The sequence below is a fragment of the Euprymna scolopes genome, chromosome 13 (assembly GCF_053919585.1).
Source record: "Euprymna scolopes isolate OS-2025 chromosome 13, ASM5391958v1, whole genome shotgun sequence".
Lineage (NCBI taxonomy): Eukaryota > Metazoa > Mollusca > Cephalopoda > Sepiida > Sepiolidae > Euprymna > Euprymna scolopes.
Genome location: NC_136494.1, coordinates 123,946,443 through 123,953,472, shown reverse-complemented (window position 1 = coordinate 123,953,472; position 7,030 = coordinate 123,946,443).

Here is a 7,030-nt window from a genome sequence, read left to right as displayed (position 1 = left end):
TACTAGAGTCAATGAGGACGTCTAAAAACGAGATTTTATGATTAGTGCTTAATTCATATGCAAATTTAAGAACTGAATTATTCTGAAAAATACCCTTTAAATATTCTATTTCCTCTGTGTTATTGACAAGAATTAGTATATCGTCTACATATCGAACGTAAATAGAAGGTTTCTCTATTAAATTAAATACCTTGTTTTCTAGATCAGCCATATAAATGTTGGTCCCAATACGGAACCCATTGCCACGCCATCCACCTGTGTGTATATATTTCCCAGATGATCAAAGAATGGGACTTTGGTTGTTCACATTACCAATAATTTTTTTAGGATGACTGAGCTTATTTTAAGTGGAGGAAGGGTCGGATTGTTATATATGTTCTTTATGATAATTTCAATGGTTTCGTTCACTGGTATATTTGTAAACAGATTTTCAACATCTAAAGAAAACAAATGTTAATAAATAATCAATTCCCTAACTCTCTTGTAGATAAAGATATATATATATATATATATATATATATATATATATATATATATATATATATATATATATATATCGGTGTCATGTAATTTTCTAATTCTTTGTTTTTGTATCATTCAGAATTTCTTCTTTACTTACCAGTCCTTTTTGTATTGTCCATGGTCATTAGTTTCTTAGTCTTCTGATCAAAATACCTTAGTTTTTCTTTGCTCGAGCGTATGAATGATTCAGAATATCTTACTAGTGATAATTTCCTAGTGTTTATTCCTTTTACTGGATTTATCCCATGTAATTTAGTTTTTAGGAGTTTTCTTGTTCTTCTCAGATATTATTTTCCACCTTCTCTTGCATTTCTGTTGATTTTATGTTGTCTGCTTTCAGAACTCCTAAATATTTTTAGATATTATTATTATTATTATTATTATTATTATTATTATTATTATTATTATTATTATTACTCATTATTATTATTAATTATTATTATTATTAATTATTATTATTATTATTATTATTATTATTATTACTACTACTACTACTCATTATATGGTTGCTTGTTGAGTTTAGGTCGACGAACGTTTTGGTTTTGCGTCTCTTGTTTTTATTGATAAAGCTATTTCAGCATCATGGCCTTTGATCCGAAGCTTACATCCCTCTATTACGGCAGTGACTCCAAGCAGTCGATATTGAAATATTTAGAGAAGTCAGAGCTGATATGTCAATTGAGTGGAGTAAAGCGTATGGATTATGTCATTCGGATACATTTGTCAGATGGCGCATATGTTGTGTACCAGCAATTGAGTGAGAAGAAACGCATGGATTTCAATTGTGTGAGGAAAATGTTGTACACAGTTTTTGCTCTAGTCCCCTTCGCTGCATAGAAACAATTTTTCAGTACGCCGCTTTTGGCCAGGCGAAATAGTCGATGTCTTCTTGACTGACTTGAAGTATTGTTTGGCACCGTCTTAGATCAGTGCTTGCAATGTGCAATTTACCAGCAGGAAATTGAATAGTTAAGAGATCCCATCTTACCATAAGGAAATAGGATAGTTGAAATATATCCCATTGAAAAATCAAGCACATTGTTGTATGGACACAGTTCTCAATCTATTGATACAATGTTACCCCAAAAGATGACAGAACAATACTGTCTAATGCAATCTACACCTATAAGGGTACAAACATAGCATTGATGCCTGATACTGAAGTTTCTAGACCACACATGGAAGGTGATACTTTCTGAGTTAAGAATCTGCACTGAAAATGTACGACGCTATTCAGTAAGGGTAGAGTGACAAAGATAATCTCTGTTTATAGAAAGAATGCATCACATAACGGATGTGCGTCCAGCATGCAGTAAGGATTGTCCTATTTGTGATTATGTTACTTCATCAGATGATGAAGACGATGTTATATGAAGAAGCAAATGAAGAACACCCTTCTAAAAAATCATAATAGGATGAGTACCAAACAGAAGTGTCCTTCGCCACATTGCCATTTGTGTGCTTTTGATATCAGTGAGGAATGTGACGGTGTGTACATGTTTTTACGAGTCACCCCTTGAAATAACAGAATGCACTCGCCTAATTTGTATAGATATAAAAGTGACCTTGTTTGTGTGTGCAGTAACGTCTCTATCAAACTACTCTGTCAATTTTTGATGTACATCCTTGAAACTTGTAGAATCAAGGAGGAAGGAAAGACCGAGGAAAGAGCACTGACCAGATCTCGGCTGGATAAGCGCAAAGAGAACTGGGACCTTAGGGAGGCTTATTGCTACTTGAGATTCGGACCTGTGAAACAAATACGATTTAGTGTTTCATCGGTATAATTAGCTGCTATATGGTCAAAATTGAAAAATTAAAACCTTGCAAGCATAAGCTGACTTAAAGTTCACTTCCACACATGCGCAAATATGCATTTATATTCTAATCTACATCAATTTTTAAAGTTTTGGTATCCGCCCATCCTTTGATTATATGATAATAAATAGTGTTAGGGACTAAATGTTGTTGTTTCGATTCTTGCTGATGGTATCAATCATATTAAACTTTTTTAACATTTGAAACCACTAGTATATATCGGGTACAATATAATAATTAGTAGAGAATTGGCTCTATGATAATAAATATAAAATATACATAAGTTTTAATTTAAACAAATATTTAAGCATATTTTATGATCAAGCAACGCTGGTAGTAGCTGTGTGAAGACGCCACCCGAATCATCTGAGAATAACTTCACAGGTTTTTCTTGGATCGTATCGGCGTTCATAATTATCAATGTGTAGTGAGCAAACAAGCAACCTCTTTTATATCTCTCTATACATAACATTACCAGGCATGATTTCGTGTATGCATGTGTTTTATTTACTATGTATCAATTATTTACTGAAATCCAAAATAAAATCAAGGAAAATTAAAACTAATGTTTAAAAATCCTATTAAAAGTTTAAAATAACTAGTTTCTCATCGTAATTTTGCATGCAAATTTTTTTATGGTAAACGATAAGCAACTGCTCATCTATGTCAGAAAAAGAGTGATTGTCCATTCGTTTCGAAATAACTGGATATTAAATATGTCACTTAAAACAATGGACAATGCGAGTTTATAGATAATGATTAAAAATAGGTTAGATATTGAACAATTAAAATTGGGAATTCTCTCTTTGCCAAAAGTGTGTTTGGACAGACGTTTGTAAAATCCATGTCAAATTTAGTCCCGCGGGTTAACAGCACACCTCTGACGTCACAAACAAAGGAAATTCTCGATATATTGAGATGGGGTTCAAAGTTAGATCAGAGAGAGGGGGGAAAGAGATAGAGAGAGAGAGAGAGAGAGTCACAGACAGACGAGAGTCGGATAGCGACACAGTGGCGCTGATTCCCTTAGAGACGAAGGTAGAGACCATGTAGTCAAAAGGCTTAAATTCCTGACATCATCAATCGGCCGGTTGATGAATAAAGAAATCATCTAATATTTTGTAACTGTTTGTCTTCATGTCGTCATTCTACCAACTGAAAGGTAAATATGTTTTGTCTATCATCATCTCTTAGATGAACATTGTATAACCCCCTTCCAAGTATTATCTATCCCCTCCTCCATCATAAGCGATGTATCTTCCCTCCTCTGTGTTAAGAAGAACTCTTGCATAAATTCCTCAGCTCCGTAATAATAATATGAAATACCCAAGAATCGTCACAGTCGTTGTCGTGGGTGTAATATATATAAATATCATTATCATCTTTGTTTTGAGTCCCCGTTAAACATGTCCCCAATATGACCCCCCCACAATACAACACCATTCTGTAACAGAACTGAACAAAAGTGCGAACATGCTCAAACAGTACAATTTATAGTCTCTGCCACAAGTTTTATATGCAAATTTACCAGTTGAGTCAGGTGTATACCAGAATGCATCCGTCTAATATGGAGTGATCTTTACAGTTGGGCAGTTTTGGTTTCTTTTCTTACCTTTCTAGTCAGGTAGTGCTGTGGTGTGTAGTAGAGGAAGATTTGCGACCCATTCAAACTTAGAATTTCATGTAGAGACTGTAATATTGTGAGAAAATATTTTAATTTTCTAAATTATAAAATCAATAAGCATTTGAGAAAACACAAATTCATACATTTATTTGTTAGTTCTAAAGTTGTTTCGCCTTTAAGTATTTTGCATAAACTCTAACTCTGCATGTTTCTCCTATCAGTCATGTTATTTATGAGTTTATGTAACAATTGAGTTTTTTTAGTTTATGTAATAATTAATCATTCGTTTTTGCCCTAGGCCCCAAAAGCAAGTCTAGACCATTCTTATAATGACCTATTCCCTGATTATTGTGGTCCTGTGCAGTTCTAGGGGGTTAACACTCCCAGGCTTTACTTCTCTCTTTGAAAAAGGTTAGTTTGTTGTTAATTACCTGAAGCGCCTCTACCAGGGAATACCAACTTTTCAACCCCACTTTCCGACCCTAGTGTTATATTTCTCACAGTAGCACAGAAATAGATACATCCACAATTAATTGTCATATTATATCAGCTGTAACATTTTCAATGCTATACAAAGAGTTCGCACATGTCGTTTCCAAAACAATGCATAAATCACACACGCGAGTGATGAAGAAGCAAATGAACAAAGCAAAACAACTTTTTACATACGTGTGCGGTCGCTGGTCCTCCATTTTTTTAATCGTCGCTTTTCTATGTGTGGATCCCTTCATGGTTGTCATCTTCTGTTTCAGGCAATACAAATCTATTCATGCATGGAAAATGTAGCAGAATTAGCAGTAACCAAAATGAGAAATAGAGCTTACCTCGGATACGTCTGTTTTGGGTTGAGCGAAAGACAGAGTTCCAAGATGGCGTCCATGGGCTTTTATTAGCGTTTACCCAATGTGATTATCGTTGAATCACGTTTGCTCTCGCGCGATTATGCAAATATGTCGTTCCCGGCCGTTATAAAGGCAGGACACTGGAAAGGAGAGGGGGCGTTCTGCAGATTGTGTGTAGGTGATTCTGGCGAGTAGATTGTGCTTGTTATGACCCACGTGTCTGCGAGAAGCGAGTTTTTGTTCCGTCTGTTTTTAGTTGTATTTTTTTTTTGTTTTGCCTTCTACATTTTTGTTTCAGAGAAACAATGCAGGCGTGTTAACTTTCAAAGGTAAATAATCTTGCTCTAAAGAGCAAGATTATTTACAAGAGTAGAGGCCAATTTAATTCTCATTAATTCTTAACTTGCCTTTCTACTTGGGAATTGAGATATGCAAACAGCATCAAGTGACATTCGTTTAGTTTCTATCTACATTTTAATAATGCAGTCTGACTGCCTACAAACTCTTCTCTGTATCTCAAACACGTGACGTCATTTCTATGTGATATGATTCAACATCTGCATTTCTAGCACGTTTTGTCTAAGGAGATAACCTGTGGATCCCAGCCTCAATCATGGTAGCTTTGTAGAGTTACAAGATACTCACAGGTGTGAGCTTGTTTGGTTTTATCGAGGAGCAATCAAAAAAACAAATAAAATAATAAAAGTCTTTTTACATACGTGCAGAGTCGCTGGTCTTCATTCTTTTTATCATTGATTTTCCATGTTTGGGCCATGATCCTTTCGTCGTAATGATCTTCTCTTTCACTCCAGATGAATTTGCTCCTGCACTGAACACAATGGAAACTTATTGGCTTTTAAAAGTATTATTTAGAGCAAAGTTGTTTACAGGAGGAGAGACCAATCTAATTCTCATAAATTTATAAATTGTTTTTTTCTACTTGGGAATTAAGAGGCCCAGATAGCATCATTGGAATGATATTCATTTTTTTCTATCTACATCTTCAAAAGATATGTCGTTCTCTTCGTTTCCTAAGTTTGCCGGAAAAGCGTTGTCATCATCCGCCTATTGAGACTCCCAACCGAATTTTTTTCAGGGTTTATTTCCTTAGCCTTTGCCTTTACCATGACAAGCCACGGATATGAGTAAAAACCATAACTCTTTCTCATTAGGTGTGAGGAGAAACAACAACTATGTAACCCCACTGTTCTCTCTGTCTTTCTATCTCGGTCTGTCTGTCGCTCTCCCTCTCGCTCTCTCTCTCGCTCTCTTTCTCTCTCTGCTTTTTAAGTGAAAAGAGACAGATTGATTGCTTCCTATGCCATAACCTCATTGCTGCAATTCCAGTCTCCATGTACTGCATTTTCTTTCACATTGATGATCCGTTTTATTTCATACATTTTTAAGCATTGTATCCTCCATGTTTGCAGAATTCTGTCGTATATTTCATGTTTTATCTTCTGATCTAATGTTGAGTATAGATGTTTCTGTGAGCATTTTTGAACTTCTCTCACACATTTTTTTTTTTTATTACATTTTCACCCCAAACAAGGCACATTGCCACTTTGGTGTAGGGGGCTACTATCAGGGGCACCAACTACTGGGGTACTATGTAGGGATTTGGGCAGCAAGGTGTCGGTTCACGTTACACTTGAACTTCTGCACGTCAGTACTGTTGGGGAAGCAGGGACCTGGAATGGAATTCCAGAGTCTAGCGGTTCTGGGGAAGAAACTATTGGAGTAAACAGATCTTTTACATCTAGGGATATCTACAGTGTGGGGGTGGGATTTAGCAGCCTGTCGGGTTTGTCGAGGGTGCTCACGTCGTGGGGGCACAAGTGATTGCAGTTCCTCAGAGCATTCACTACTAAAATACTTGTAGAAAAGGCAGAGGGATGCAACATTTCGTCGATGAGACAGAGGCTGAATCTTAGATGCCAGTTCAGGGCCTATCAGGTTTACGACTCTCTTTTGAACCTTGTCAAGGAGCGAGAGACTAGTAGCAGATGCACCAGCCCAGATGTGGCAGCAATACTCACTACATGGGCGAATGGTGGCCTTATAGAGGTACAGGATACTTTCAGGTGTTAGTAGTTTTCTAGCACGGTAGAGAGAGTCCACCTTTCTTGCAGCGGCCCTGGCAACGCCTTCAATGTAATTGTTCCAACTCATGTTTCCTGTGAACGTTAGGCCAAGGAGTTTGAAAGATGGACTCTCAGATAAA